The sequence below is a fragment of the Gymnodraco acuticeps genome, unplaced genomic scaffold, assembly GCF_902827175.1.
Source record: "Gymnodraco acuticeps unplaced genomic scaffold, fGymAcu1.1, whole genome shotgun sequence".
Classification (NCBI taxonomy): domain Eukaryota; kingdom Metazoa; phylum Chordata; class Actinopteri; order Perciformes; family Bathydraconidae; genus Gymnodraco; species Gymnodraco acuticeps.
This window is the reverse complement of record NW_022992250.1, coordinates 285,619-302,901: the sequence shown is the minus strand read 5'-3', so window position 1 is coordinate 302,901 and position 17,283 is coordinate 285,619. Positions and strand designations below refer to the sequence as shown.

At 39.8% G+C, this 17,283-nt stretch overlaps 1 pseudogene; it reads right to left on the bottom strand.

Moving 5' to 3' along the window:
• Positions 1 to 2,475: 2,475 nt before the first annotated feature.
• On the bottom strand, positions 2,476 to 17,055 carry LOC117540145 (annotated as a pseudogene).
• Between the last annotated feature and the right edge of the window lie 228 nt (positions 17,056 to 17,283).

Genomic DNA, 17,283 nt, shown 5'->3' with positions numbered 1-17,283 from the left:
GAATGCTTATTAGAGTTTCGGCTGGAGAGTGCGTGCGGTAGGGGTTTCACAACTACCAATATTTACTAGTCGACGCGTTTTTCAAAATAGCAGTCGACTAGTCGACTAGTCGTTACGCCTTAATAAAGACACACAAAGAGAGGTGTACAACTGTATTTTATATTGGAACTCATACAGTTACATTAAACACTGCATTTTAATTTGTGTTACATGGCTGAGTAAATAACAAACAGTAACTGGACTCACCAAAATCGACAGCAAAAAACTCTGTTTACTGAAATGCCACGTAAATCCAGTGCGCAACAGCGCATTGCGCAACACTTTACTCACTATCCTCCACGATAACGTCCACCTTTCCAGGTTTTTGGTTTGCGTTGAGGAACACGAACGCATCGACATGTGAGGGTAGGAGGCTTGACCGCTTTCGGGTGACAGCGTTGCCTGCCAGGGAAAAAACCCTCTCACTCGGGGTGCCTGTGGCTGGAATAGCCAGGTAGCTCCTCGAAAGCTTGGCTAAACGGGGGAAGCGCTGCACGTTTTCTGCCCACCACTCCAGTGGGTTATCCATTGTGGGGATATGCAGTGTCCGCTGGCAGTAAACCCTAGCTCATCATCCACATCACTGTTGACCCGTTTTTTCTTGCTGCTCGTCTGCCTCTGTCCTGTGCTGACGCCGGTCCGTTGCTCACTGGTGCTAGCATTACTGCTGGTGCTAGCATTACTGCTAGTGCTAGCTGTCGGCAGCGGGTGTCTCATCTTCAGATGGTTGCGTAGAGCAGATGTATTTTTGTTGTACTTCAGTACAGCTGTACACAACTGACACTTCACTGTGGAGTTGGTTACATCTTTGTTGAAGTACTGCCATACATAAGAATGTCGGACGTGTTTTGAAGCATTTTGCAGCACCTCGTTTACCTCAATTTTTCACACGACTAGTCGACTAGGGCCTACAGCGCCGACTAGTGGTAAAGGTAGTCGACTAGTCGATTAGTTGGTGAAACCCCTAGCGTGCGGACCTCTCGGTTAGATAACAGGCGTGTGTAAGTCCTGCATCTGTATGATACAAATGTGTGTAAAATGATACCGGGTGCTGTAATCACTCATCTGGTTACGTTATTACATTGACCACCATACCCCCGACCCAAAACAAATGACGTATTATTGGCTTCCCCTAATTTTTTTCCCACGCCACGCTACTGCTTCAAAGTCCTCCTCATTGCTCACAAAGCCCTCAACAACCAGGCCCCCCCTACCTCACAGACCTGCTGCACCACCACACCGCCTCCGCTCATCAGAAGCCAACTGCACTGACCTCACCACCTTCAAAAAACTTACAAAAACTCACCTCTTCAATCTGGCTTTTAATGTGTGATTGTTTTTGTATAGATGAGAGTAACACCTACGTCACTTCCGGGCAAAAATTACGGCCCCGCCCACTTTTGGGGGAAAACAATGCTGTCATTTGAACGGTCAATACAAATTCTGAAGTTTTTGCCAATCCGATCAAATTTTTTTGAAAACCGTCGATTTTTGGATCTTCAAAGAGCTCGATTACGATGGCCAGACAGGCAAACAATTACATTTGATCATTGGTAATCGACAATCGGTCTTGATATATGGTTAAATTAAAATCAGTAGGCGAGGCTGTAATTTCTCCAGCTGTTACTCTCATGAGCGAGGCGGAACATAATAGTTTTATCATGCCAATAAGCTGCCGTGTCGTTTATTGCACCTCAAACATTAAAAATAATCCAGAGTTCAGTGTTTCTGTACTTCCTCTAAGAAGAAAGGACAGTAAAAGAAGAGCTCTGTGGCTTCAGGCTCGATCGCCGTTCAAATGACAGCGTTGTTTCCCCCAAAAGTGGGCGGGGCCGTAAAGTGACGTCGATGTTACTCTCATCTATGAAAATCGATAGCCTACTGCTATATTTAACCATATATCGAACCCGATCGTCGATTTCTAATGGCTTAATGCAATTGTTTGCCTGTCTGGCCATTGGAATCGGGCTCTTTGATGATCCAAAAATCTCCGGTTTTCTTAAATTTCTGATTGGATTGGCAAAAACTTCAGAATTTGTATTGACCGCCGTTCAACTGACAGCGTTGTTTTCCCCCAAAAGTGGGCGGAGACGTTATTTTTGCCAGGAAGTGACGCATTTGTTACTCTCATCTATTGCTTGATTTTAATTTGACTTTAACTATATATATATATTTATTTGTTGTTCTTTTCTTTTCACTATATCTGTAAAGCGTCTTTGAGCACCTGTAAAAGCGCTAACAAAATAAATCTATTATTGTTATTATTATTATTAATCAGTGAGAGTGGTAAAGAGTTTCACCTTAACTATGATGATACAGAATCTTAATGTGATCAAGAGGACTTGGAACTACATCTGTAGTAGAGATGTGTATAAAGAAACACTGTGACGAGTAGACATGCAGTATGTGAGTAGTGCAACTTGCTGTAGTGTAAGCTCACCCGCATATCAGCTGTATTTGTGCCATGGTTTCTGGTAAAGGCTTTCCAAAAGTTTCTGGCAGCAGGAAACACAAGAGGGCCCCACAAAGGGCAAACCCACCCATCAATATGTATGGTAATGACTTGTTGTATTGTCCTTTAAAAAAGCAGAAAATACCACAATAAAGGCAAGGAATTACTCATTAAACAAATAGAATTACTTGTACGACTGTGTGTATTGTAATTGAGATGAAAAAAATAACAACGGTTCTATGCTTTCTGAACAATTATTTTTGAGAGAATAAAAATAAAAAAACTTGTTTCAGCACATTTTCAGCAAACTAAAGCTTGAAGTAAAGACAAGAGACCAAGGGCGTTCTTAATGCAGTAGGGCTTCAATTAAAGATGTCGATTTTTAAACCTTTTAATGAAATGTTAAAAAAGTGAACAATAGTGATTCACAGTGCGTCATAGGCTACAAAAATGCCTTTGGTTTGCTTATTCTGTCTGATTAAATCCTTAGAGAAAAACACATTTGACTTTTCTTTACTTTTAATTAAAAAAGTAAGTATAGGCCTACCGTATATCTTAAGCTTCAGATGTTCAACTTACGCTTTCTATATGTCATAAAAAATGTTACATTTGAGAAGAACCATCAAATATTTGGCTTTTTGCTTCAACAAGGCAGAATCAATTGTTTGAATATCGATTAATTCTTAGTGGCTGGACAAATCAACTCTTCAACTGTACAACAGCTGCAGCTCTACACTACAGAAATAAGAAAATAATAATAAACTGAATTGATCAGAAATAAATGCCCTCACACTTGCTAAATGCTCAAAATATAAAACGTATTACTTACCCAGGTAAATGATAAAAGGGGAGATGATGCTTCCAATGCGAGCAGTCATGGAACAGCAGCCCATCGCTGTGCTTCTGATGACGGTGGGGAAGAGCTCCGATGAGAACGTGTACACCACACAAAATGCAGATGTCATGCCAAATCTGCCCAAAATCTCCAACAACACAGGCACAATCTCTGAATCTATAAGGCAATAAGAAGAAGAGGCGTATGAAATATATGATACATCCAACACATCTAAAGCCCATTCAATTAGCCTTGTTTTTCCTTCTGACTTGTGAAAATTATATATTTTAATTGTTTTACTATTTTCCAATACTTTTATCACCAGCAAAACTAATGCAATTCCTAACAGTCTAAGTTGTACAATTTGGATCTATTTGGATCCTAGTGTACGCTGCTTGTGATTCGTCCTTGGAATGTCGCCTCACAAACCTAATTTGTAACACTTTAAATGCAAGGGTTGATCATTATTTTATGTCAATTGGCCAAAATGACTTAACAGACGTTTATATAAATACACATTGTAATAGAAGATTGTATTTTTATTTTATATATGTTTAAAATCACAACTGTTGTCAACCAGAACTATGTACATGTTGTTGTTGTTCATGTTATGCTGCAAAGATTTAGCATTCCGTCCATTAAGTGTGACAGAACAGTTTTATTCATCTATAGAAAGCAAAGTATTACCTGTTGGGATGATGTGAACACAGAGGATCATCACGCCTCCGAAGAAGAGTGTAGAAGATTGGCACAAGTGCCTGGAGCAGTATTGGAGCAGTAATAAGGCTATTATGTAAGCCGGCAATTGTACTAAGCCAGACAGGAAGCAGTTTAAAAAAGGGTCGCCGTTCAGGTTTGAAGTGTTGAGGACTAAACCGTAGTAGCCAATGGTGACAACAATCCTGCAGAGACATTCAAGACAACAAATTGAGTACACATAGGATGGGAGACACACATTTGGGATGGATCTGTAATATTTACATTGTTTTGTAGAGTGATTTTTGAGTTAAAGAGAAGATTGTAGACATACCACAGCATTGAGCACAGCACTGTAATGGAGAACATATTGCAGCTGCTCACAATAACTGAAAAGTTGTATTTCTTGTCTTTCCTAGACATTGTATCGTCAATCTTGGAAAAAGAAGAAAATACATTTGCAACAATAAAAAACATCAAATCCTAAACTGTGAAAATAGCCCTGCCACTCATGTAACACACGGCAGTTTTTAAAATAAAAAACTTGGATGTTAGAATCAGTCAAATGTAGTTGAGTAAAAAGTACAGAATTCACAAAACAGAATAGTATATTGAGTTGATACTTGACTACAATTACCTTAGCGAAATTGCTGACATGAAATGCAATACTCTCAAAACATGGACTTAAAATCACACTGTACATTTTACATTTATATCCAATGTAATATTTCATATTCCATTCCTTACTTACTTACTTACTTATATATGTATATATATATACATATAAATATATATATATCGAGGGGTGAGAACCAGAGGGGCGTAAGTGACATTTGACCAACTTTACAGGAGAGCCAAAACAAAAAATGACCATACTTTATCCTGACTTTGTTTATTAAATTCAATCTTTAATATGAACACTTCATAAACATGTGGATGACAATATACTTAATAAACAATATTTTGACTTTCACTGAAAAAAATATTCTTCTATTTTTTTTTTATTCGGAATAAAGTCACATGCGCCTTTTTGGAACTAAGATTTTATATCATATGAACTAAAAAATAGGGCGTATCTGATAAATATAGGAAAAAGGCTTTACATTAATGAGGTCAAAAGTAACAGTAATCAATTGTTATAATAACAATATTATATGAAAATATCCTTATATCATATTAGTTCATTGAATGTAATTATTTAAAAAAAAAAAAAACATTAATAACCATTTTGCCAAATAGTTAATTATTTTGCCATTTCCCCAAATAACGGATTGAAAATAGGCTACAGAGTCCATTGTGATCATATCAAATATCAATATCACATTAGTTCACTGAATAACAATAAATTACATTAAACCTGGCCTAATAACTGTTTGGCAAATCAAAAACTACTTTAGAACATTGGGAATGTCAAATATAGCAATATAATTATATACGACAACAGCATATTTCATGCAGATCATGTAAGTTTCAGATTGATTTGAAACGACAAACTAGCCTACTCTGCCTACATAGGAGTGAGGGATACTCCCATTTGTGCGAGTACTGTAGAGTTATATTTGTATTTATTCATGTTAGCAAACTATGGATAAGCTTAAAATGGGAATAATTTGGGTAAAACTGTGAGCTGCATTTGGGGCCTGTTGACATGTGTTTTTGAGGACAAAGGAAGATGGGGGAAGGTGAGAGCATGTCCTGATTTGCATTCAACTTAGAACGAGCTACAGTGGTTGTGATGTTAAGAGAGGTCCCTTGGGTTTCTCTGGTGCTTATCAATAGTAGCAGTTAAGTGAATACTGTTCAGACAATACCTGTGTTTGTGTTTTATATTGATTTCTCTGTTTTATCCTTTCATAAATGTAAGGACTACAAATGGCTATAAACATTCTGGGCTGGTTGGAGTAAACAGGGTTTTATGGCTCTGTGGGGGAGGTGTAGGTATGCAGGCCTTGAGACCTTTTGTTGTAAAGTGAGCCTGTTTGGTTTCCTGCTGCGTTTCCTGCTGCGTTGCGTCTCCCAATGAGATGACCTGAAAAGATGACCAGCTGACCTAACACCAAACCCCTCCTTCTTACTCTGGTATATCTCCGGAGGATCCCTGGCGTTCGGCCTCTTCTTCACATGCTGCCCTCGGGTGAAAGTAGCTCTGCGGTATGCGGACTAGAGCAGGAGTAAGCCGGCATTACTCCTTAAGCATTGCAATATAACTGTAATATATCATGTTGTATTGTAATGATTGTATTGCATTGTCATATTGCCATTAAAGTAGATTATTGTTAACGGTTACTTTGTAGCTATGGATTCCTTCCTGTATTATAACCAGCTTCATAGGAACGCGCGGAGATTTGAAAAGCGGACCAGTTATCCCTCCAAATCTCCAACAAAATGGTGACCCGACGTCTATAACGAAGCTGAGGAAGAATTCAGACGCTTTCAAACATCTCAGACAATCAGCAGGACTCTGCAACTTTGCAAATAAGGTAAGCAGACGATGAAAGTCGCCTGTCTGTAATTGGATACGCTAAAACTTTAGGATTGTCTGTAGGCGTTTCACAGTGTTTTTATAGTTTAAATGGAATATACAATGCATATTTTACTATGTTAGGAAAGTTATATACAAAACGTAAACGTGGATCGACAGGTAGACGAAAGTCCTGCGTGACGTAAAATAGAGCAGTTTGGCGCGGATCTGCAGGTGTTTATTCCTGAGTGGCGTAGAAATGGTGCAGTTTGTGTGAATGCGAGGTTTGAATCCTGCACGGCAAAACCTGAAAACTCGATATATCAGATCGAGTCGCCGTTTTAAAAACTGGGGTTTAAATAACAGACCAATGCTAAAAGCTTAAAGCCAGAGGTCTGTTATATATTAAACCAAGGTAGAGCGTTTCCCTTTGTCTGGAAACTTCTGCTGCTGCCATCTAGTGGCTGAAAGGGTGTGGTATCACACCCTTTGAAACTTCTGCTGCTGCCATCTAGTGGCTGAAAGGGGGTATCACACCCTTGAAACTTATGCGAGCTTAGAGTTTAATCATTACATTGCTGGCCGGTATTGTTTGGTAAACTGGTACAAAACAATAAGGGATTGAACATTTTTTACAACGACAGCACCAGGAGATGAGTAAACTCAAGAATCTGTAGAGTGTAAATACATTGTGCAAAACACATTTTACACTCGAACTGTTTGCAAATGTAGACAATATAAATAAATGTTCAGAAAGAAGACAGGCCTACACTTGATTCAAATTTCATTACTGTGATCCGATTGGTGTGCTCTGCAGGTTTACTATTGTTCGAAGTAACAGTGGGATTTAAAATGAGAGAAGATATGGAGATGTTCTTTCATAGTGTGTGGAATATGTGATGCTGGAAACATGTAGGTATTTCAGAGTTGTGTTGGGTAGATATGTAACAATGGATGAAACCATTTTTGGAGTTAGTTTTTGTAATATCATTAGTAGACATTAATTATGTTGTTTAGATGGCATTTAACAACTAAGACAGATAGTATGATTAGAAAGAGACAGAGTGGAAAGGGTTGGATTTATTTAACATCAGTGTGCTAGACTTCTTATAGGTAATGTGTACCGGGACCTGGACTCCCCCTCTGAGTTAGAAAGGCTTTGATCCCGACCCTCCAAGCAGACAACGAGACCTAACCCAACAGGAGACTCCTCCTTCTCCATCGTACAGACAGAGAACCAGAGCTGAACCAACAACAACAACAAGACTACATCAAGACTGCAGCCAGAACTATCTCCACCTGAGGCATCCAGAACCAAACCAGCATGCTGACATACAGAGAGATACTCTCATCGGTCCCTCAAACAGGACATGAGAGCAGAATCCGCCCTCCATAAAAACAGCAGAGAGACTGTAAAGGAGGAGTGCAACAACAGTGGCATGATGGGGCTGCAGATGTGACTGGGCCAATGGCTGCCTACAAAAGTTACAGCGGATGGATTCAACAGCTGATGGACTGAAGAGAAGACAGAATCAGAGGAGTTGGCATGGTCGATTAGAAGTGAGGAGGCCGGGGTCACGGCTTGAGAAAACCAGGGGAGGAGGAAAGGAGAACGGGAATGAGTGAGTTACACATAAACACACTTATTCACGAAACGCACATTTAAATAACTTGAATTAACTTCATAAATACGTAAAGACAGAAAGATTTATTAATCATTTGGTAAATTAAAAATAGCAGTAAAGAGGAAACTATTAAAGTAAAATGATAATCATCCTAAAACACACTGACAGAGTATAACTTTATTCTTCAATATTTTCATCATGTTAACAATTCATTCTTTAAGACATTTTTATTCACGTGTGAATAAAGTAGTGATCTCATTGGTTACAATATTGATCACCATTAAAAGGATAGTTTTAGGAACCACTCTATAGGACAAATCTTTGTTTGTATTAATGGCTAGTGCCAAGCCACATATTAAATTCCAATCTAAAGTGTTGATTTCACCATTGTGGCATAGTTATTACCAGACTTCGGTTTTAAATCCTTGATAAAGGAGGGAGTAATTGTTGCATGTTCGGACACCCAAGGTTCCACACACTGCTAAAGACTTTAACATCGTTTTTTAAGTAGACCAGAATTATAATGAGCTATGAAATGCAGAGCGACACAGATCCTAGTAATGTTTTGACTCAAGATAATAGTTATGTACAAAAGTTTCTGAAATAGATCATTAGACATTTTAATTAGTAGTGGTACTCGAAGGAAGTGAGTTTTGTACCAAGTTTCAGGAAAAGTGGGAGGCGGAAGTCCCAATGACAAGTGAGAATCATCTTGAAAATTATAGTTGAAATCGTGACATATTTTTGTAGACAAAGGATACTGGCCTATGCTGAAATGTCAAAGTCTCTGCAGAGCACGACACATGGCCAATAAAGACGGAGACCAACTGACCTTTGACCCTGACCGACAGTGTAACTTGACAAGGCACTGTGGATGACTGACTCTGGGGTGAACCTGACCAAACTTGACATGACAACCAGACAGTGTGAGTGTGAATGAATGCCGGCATGTGATCAGTGTAACTGCATGATTCTAAAACAATAACTAACCAAGCATGTTTTTGGACTAACATATTATTTTGGAGCTCCAAGGGAAACGAGAGGTTTCCTAAAAATTCCACAAAAAGGGGAAACCGCACATGTGATATTTTCCTCTCACATGAGTTGGCGGTTTGCAAATGTAAAACTACAATCTGAAGATTCTGTTTCTTTTAGGCCTGAAGGACGGAGAGGAACACTTCTTTTCACTGAAGTGTTCACTGTGGAAATAATGATAATAATGTTGGTTATGTCCCTAACCAATTACCTGACAGTTTTTGTTCCCCTCCCATTACAGGCTTTTGTTACACATGATTTCATGTGTAAAAAGGGGGAGTGAGTATAATGTATAAATGTCAACATGGCTGTAAAATTCACAATTTACATTTTTCTTTTAAGGATTGACAGAAACCTTCCGCCCCAACCCAGATGTTCAAACTGAGCATTGAATGTAATTAACCTGCTCCATATCTGGGGATAAGATACTGTTTGATGAATGTTGAGATGTTTCTAAATATTGATTTGAATTATAGCAGGTAACAAAGAAGCAGTGGCCAAGGGGCTACTGTGAAACCGAAGAAGTTGACCTGTGATGATGAAACAATTTTGTAATATTTTAACAGACATTAGAGTAACTGAGGTTTGAAATGTAGAAAGAACATATTACAGTTAAAGCTAAAACATAGTAGTGTATTGAGACAGAATTTAATTTAGACAACATCCTGTAACTAGCCTGGTAAAGGAGTAAAAGCCATAGACTTTATTGTTTAGGTCATTATGGGGATATACATTTCATCTAAATTTATAATAGAAAGACATTTGATGACAGTTTGTTGGAATTCTGTATTCATTGTTTCAGCGTGATAATATCTAAGCACTGACAGGTAGAAGCAGAATCACCAGGAAATCATTCACTTTGTTAGTATCGTGATTTTGGTTGTTTTTGAATCCATAACATTAGTGTGTTTCTTTACCAGAAACATTAGCAGTTCATATTATATTTGGATTTTAAATAGGATTTCATTTAAAAATAAACACGGATGCTTGTCAGAAATTCAGAGCTATTGAAATATGTTATTTAGTTTACCTAAAGATGTTGAGGTTCTTATTTAGTTGGCACAATCCAAGTACTAAGATTCTGAAGCTGCACTGGCAGATAGGAGGTCTACAATTAATTTGGAAAACCTGTTCACAGACGGCTGTTGTTTCAAGACACCCCACCAACAGGCTCCAAGTGGGGCAAAACAGCTGAGCGTAGGCTTGAGGGAGTTGTATCAGATTTCTCCACACAGGTCACCGGCGCCAAAAGGGGGACCCGAGAAGCACGAGGACAAAGTGGCTCAACCCCAGGCTCTCCGACCCCGACCGAGTGACCCAGCGGACCTCTTATGCCGTCTGCCTGGGAGAAAAGGGGGACAGCTCGTACCACGGGAGCCAGTGTGCGGCGGGGAAACCACCTGCTAGGACCAGGGGACGACATCAGGACGGACGTGGCCCTGGCAGACGTGGACTACTCGGAAGCAGCAGACTGGAGGAGCAGGACCCTGGAGACATCCTTACAGCAGACGACCCGGGAGGCATCATCAGCGGGCCGGAGAAGGAGGACCCTGGAGACATCTCTACAACATCGACCCGGAAACCGCCATCAGCGGGCCGGAGGACGAGGAGGAGGAAGACATCTCTCTAGCAGGCAGCCCAGAAGCTGCTGTCAGCGGATTGGGGGACAAAGACACGGCAAGCCAGGACGGCGCAGCAGAGGAGTCTACTTCGGTTCTACTCAGTTCTACCCGTGAAGGGAAAGCTGCATCTCTCCCTCCCTATTAGCTGTCCTTGTGGGCTATTCCTCCGAGGGGGGGGGGGGGGGGCTGATGATTCTAGCACTCAGCTACCCCCTCATGGTTCCTTCACTGCCATGGAAGTGGTGTTCGGTCTCCATGAAGGTTTCAAGTACTCTGAATACCAGCTTCAGATGGATTTACGGACACAGTAGAAAAGAATGACCGTGGGTATATTTCAAAATGCCTTGTCTAAGTTTATCTCTGGAGAAGGAGATAAAAAGGGGGATTTGTAGAGTTATATTTGTATTTATTCATGTTAGCAAACTATGGATAAGCTTAAAATGGGAATAATTTGGGTAAAACTGTGAGCTGCATTTGGGGCCTGTTGACATGTGTTTTTGAGGACAAAGGAAGATGGGGGAAGGTGAGAGCATGTCCTGATTTGCATTCAACTTAGAACGAGCTACAGTGGTTGTGATGTTAAGAGAGGTCCCTTGGGTTTCTCTGGTGCTTATCAATAGTAGCAGTTAAGTGAATACTGTTCAGACAATACCTGTGTTTGTGTTTTATATTGATTTCTCTGTTTTATCCTTTCATAAATGTAAGGACTACAAATGGCTATAAACATTCTGGGCTGGTTGGAGTAAACAGGGTTTTATGGCTCTGTGGGGGAGGTGTAGGTATGCAGGCCTTGAGACCTTTTGTTGTAAAGTGAGCCTGTTTGGTTTCCTGCTGCGTTTCCTGCTGCGTTGCGTCTCCCAATGAGATGACCTGAAAAGATGACCAGCTGACCTAACACCAAACCCCTCCTTCTTACTCTGGTATATCTCCGGAGGATCCCTGGCGTTCGGCCTCTTCTTCACATGCTGCCCCTCGGGTTGAAAGTAGCTCTGCGGTATGCGGACTAGAGCAGGAGTAAGCCGGCATTACTCCTTAAGCATTGCAATATAACTGTAATATATCATGTTGTATTGTAATGATTGTATTGCATTGTCATATTGCCATTAAAGTAGATTATTGTTAACGGTTACTTTGTAGCTATGGATTCCTTCCTGTATTATAACCAGCTTCATAGGAACGCGCGGAGATTTGAAAAGCGGACCAGTTATCCCTCCAAATCTCCAACAGTACGTCTTTCTTTTTCACAGCAGTGATCCCAGGTGGACCTGTGTGCATCTTCTTTGGTTCAATTGCATGAGCACCTCTGGTCTCCTGCTTTCCAACTTGCAGTTTGGTCGGACAGCTCATATTTGAACTGAATCCTTTTCGGATCCTCTTTTGTGATCCTGATCCTGATTGTGATCCTGATCCTGATTGTGATTTTGATCCTGATTTTGTGATCCTCTTTTGTTTTTGCCATTTCATTTTCTGCCAACAAACTGTTTGTCCCTCTGTGTCTTTGGTTCTGTTTCGGACCGTGTGTTGTAGGGCTGTGCAATTAATCGTATTTTAATCTCGATTACGGCTTGCAACGAGGTCCACAGTTTCCCCGCAGCAAAGCCCCCCCCCCGCCCCCCTGTTGACAGTTCACGAGCGTGCCCCCTCGACTTCATCCACCACATCACAGTCATCAATTAAGGACGCACTTTACAGTGCAACGGCCTACTCAACCAGCTCGCAAGGACACAAAGATATAACACATGCCATCACATTCTACATAGCTAAAGACATGTGCCCGGTTAGTACGGTTAGCAACCAGGGGTTTAAGCAACTGGCTAACACTATGGACAAGCGTTAAGCGATGTCATCTCGGTATCATTTCACCAGATCTGCACTGCCTGCCCTATATGACAAATGCCGTGGGGAAGTTAAAAAAGATGTGGCTTCAGCTGAATACTTTGCAGTTGAGTTATACTTAAAGTTCGGGGTAATCAACTGTTAAAAATATACTGTTCAAATTATTATTTATTTTTTAAAGTTCAATAAATGGATGTTTTCAAAGTCAATTAATAATCGTATTTAATAATCGTGATATCAATATTGACCAAAATAATCGTGATTATGATTTTTGCCATAATTGAGCAGCCCTAGTGTGTTGTGAGAAGGACTTGAAATCCAGAAAGTCACTGTACCCAAGCTCAATCACCTTCTATGGCCTGTTCCCCCTTGCCATCCTCACAAGAGTGTACAGTAGTACCCCTCCGAACTGTACAAAGGCCCTTTTTTTCTGTCGGTCTCAATGGCTGCATGAACACTGTCACATTCCATCTTGCTGTGCACACTCCATGAATGTATGATCAATAATGGAGATGGGCAAGGTTTTAACTGCATGGAGACACATGGCACTAAAACCAGCATTCCTGTTCTGCCCACCACATGTGTCAGAGTACAGCACCACATGCTCAGTACCTGAAAGAGTTGACAGATACTGGAACATGCATGTGCTGATCTCTGATGAGTTGAATTCTCTGTTGAAGATGGATCTGTAGAAACTAAGTTTCCTTTGTCACTCGGCATTGACTTTGAATCCTGGATTATTTCATTCTCTTCATCAAGCTCTTCTGCATCTTGAAATAAGCTTAGTAACACTTCTTCAGCAGTGAAAAGCTTTCTTCTCATGGTTGACCTAGCTTGCTTACATATGGTGTCAGCCATTTTGACTCAAGTGCTATCCAAAGGCTTTACCCATAATACATTTCTCAGGGCCAAAAGGGCGTAAGTGCACTTACGTCCTTTTGGCCCCAAATAGTTCAGTGTGTTCTGTGTTAGGTCTTTTGGTTTTTGATGAATAACTCTGGATTGGTTTTGAATTCACATGCACCCTTTTGGCAGTAGAAAGAGCTCATTGAGAGCTTTCATTTGATATATATAACTCATTTTTGACCAAAATGTCACTTACGCCCCTCTGGTTCTCACCCCTCGATATATATAATATCCTGCTTTATATTTATATTATGTATATTTTCTACTTTTTAATGCTATTTTATTGCTATTGAGATGACATTTTGGAATGTTTATTTCTTTAAATTGTTATTGTACAATGCCATGTATTTGTATGCTGCTGCAACACAAACATGTCCCAACTTGGGATCAATACAGTACTTCTTATCTTATCTTACAACAGGAAGATGTAAAAAACACAATAAGTAAACTCTTTTTACTTTTACTAACATTCTGAGTCAGGAATGGTTTATTTGTATAACTTGTTAAAAATAAACTAGCAGCTTACCTCAGCTTGTGTGAAAATGGCCTTTGGAGGCTCCACATTGTTGCTCTTAGCGGCTCCTATCAGTATGGCCTCCGCCTCCTCCACTCTGCCCCGAGACAGCAGCCAGCGAGGAGACTCTGGGACTAACCTGCAGAACAGGGAAACAACAATATCAGCACATTTACATACATAGTTCTTAATATACCATTTGGACTAAATGCAAAACATTTTGACAATGTTTACCTATAAGATTAAAGCATATGGAGATAGCCATTATATTAGCTATTAGAGAAAAGAAATCCTTAGTGATGAATAACTAGTTGGTTTAGCAAATACACATCTGGTCGATCACCATTGTATCTCAGGAACATGCTTCTTTCTTAAAGTTTCTACTTACAAATTCCTTTCAATATAAATGTGTTCTAACCATGCAAGCAACGTACGTTTTCTGTATGAGAGAGCAAGCTTTAATACAATACATAGAAATTACTTACTAGGGATTGCCATGAGTTTATACTGTTTAACAGCACTTTTTTGGCTACATATACAAACTTATTTATTGATAAATACAATGATAAATTGACCCTGTTCTCTACCAACGTTTTCAATGTTTTGAATGGGACACAGTGTTGTTACTGCTATCTATGAACATCTGAACAGTTTGCAGGAGATATGCTCCTGTTTATATGCTTTGTTGACGAACGCTTACACTAGCTTATCGTGTCTGTTAACCCGAAGTAACACATATGAGAGCAAATAAGATGTATGAGGTAAATGCAGTTACATTTCGTGGCTGATCCGCAAAGTGCAGAAAAGATAGTTTCAACCACAGACTGGCAAAAAGCTCTTAGACTTGTATTTAATTCAGAGCCACAGTTGAAGATCAGTGTGCTACAGACACTACACATTCTGAAAGTGTTGGATGCAGACCTGATGTTAAATGTCCCTCCCTAATTCTTACCACCATATTGGGACGTAGATCAGTCCAGATGCAGCCATGGGAATCAGCAGCATCCGCCAATCACGGAGGAAGTAGGCTACAGCTGGCATTGCCAGGTAACCCATGGCTGAGCTCATAAACACACCCATGGAGCAGAAGATCACTCTGGACTTTGGGCTTAGTATTTCAGTTCCTGTACCAAAATAAATGAGAGCGTATCAATAAAAACCTGAGACTGGAGTTTCTGAGTGATTTTGCCAGTCAGTTCTGTTGGGGGACTTTATGTGAGATCAATAGCCAAGTAATTGAATCACTACATTGATCTGTGTTTTGAAAGCTTGCATTACACACTTGAATACACCACAGTTTTTATCTTAGGCCCCAATACGTTTTGAATCACAAACTTGTGTTTTACCTACGAGGTTAGAGAGGTCAACATGACATCTACAAACTTGTCAAGCAGTATCAAATATAACATGTTCCAAATCCTGACTTGAAAACATACCTAGCACAAATGCAATGGTATAGTTGGAGAACCCGCCAGCACCAACAAAGAAGAAAATGAAGCAGAAGATCTCCCAGTTTGGAGAGAATATCTGTGCAGTGATCGCCACTGTCTGAAGAATCATCATGAGAAAGAGGGCTGGCCTCCTTCCATACCTGTGAATGAAATACAGTTTAGTGAGTTAGTAACTGCAATTCTAATATTATAATTGATTGTTAAAGTATTCAGACTATGAAGTACCAACCTGTCAGACAACTGGCCTGAGATAAATGCTCCCACTAGCACACCGATATAATTGATCGAGGTAGACAGTGGAAGTTTGTACTTATTGTCACACACCAAGTCCCACTGCAAACACAAAATGTTTTCTTTAGGGCATAGCTGTGTGAAAATGAATCACTTCTAATTCATATAAAGTTATAAAGCTGTACAATAACCAAATGTATATCATATAACAGTAGTAATATTCAAAGCCTAGTAGAAGAAGTAGCTGATGCAAAATATCAAACACATATAAATGTTATGAGTAATATTGGCCGCAACAACACACAACAGGTAACTTTTGTGTTTACATCATTATAAGCAGCAGTCGTAGTAATCACATTGTTGTAAACTTAAATTATAATAATTTTTCTTCTTTTGTTGATTCTAGCAACTTTTAGCTTCCTGAAAACTAGACACTTTGATGAAACCGGAACACAAAAATTACACTTCAGAGATTTAAATTGATGTCAGACACTGAAGATTAATTGAAAGTTACGGGTGTAGACTTGACAAAAACACTTTCTGAGACACCATATTGACACAGCCTCTGCCAAAACCAACTCTGACGTTCTCCCATGTCACTGACACTTACAGTAACCACTTCTAAAAATATAATCAATATTATACTTCATGACTTCCCTGTTATTGACAGAAGAAGTGATTATTTTATGGTCATGTCTAGGCCACAGCTGTGGTTAAATGCCAAGTACAAAGAAAGGGCCTTCCTTATCACACTAGTAGAAACAGCTCTCCCAAGGCCGTTTGCCTGTGTTTGGAAAGAGAATTCAGAGGAGAGCAAAAAGCTAAAACGATTAGAACATAAACTAAATGGCCATATTAATAATTCCCTATCAGACATAACAAATGATACGACCATTTATCTGTGGAAACCATGAAAACATGCTCAAAGGGAAAATAATTGATGACTTATTATCACTCACCTCTGTGACAATGGTTGACTGGTAGATTTCTTTGCTGTATGTCCACCCATCCAGACACTTCTCCAGAGGAATTTCACTCACATTTACATCCACATTTGGGATGATATTATTCTGAGAGTAGTTTCTGACAATGTCCAGGTTAAGTCTTGAGCAAGAGCTGCTCTTTGAGATGCCATCAACCATTTCCAAAGGGATCGTCTAATTTCTCCACACCTCGCTGATACTGTAATTATCAGGAATAAAGCACTTGTGTGGAGGGGTATCACCTACAAATACAATATAGGCGCCAATAAATCCATTCGGCAGGATGCTGAAGGCCATTGCTAAGAAAATCCTTAGCTGAAAGGGTCCCCAAGATCCAAGAAAAGACGTGATTGTGTCATAATCTCTCATTTCCGAACTGTCCATTACCTCATTAGTCATTGGCATTTAAAAAAGGAAAAAGGTAAGCAGACACTGATTGAATACTGATAGACGCAAGAGAGTGTGCTCTACTGCACACACTTTCTACATATGAGCAATTAAGCTGAGTTCAGGCTTTTTATGGCACTGTGTGACCTGAGCTGCAGTTACACAGTTACACACTAATCTGGGTTTGGTTTAACAACGTGCTATTGCAGC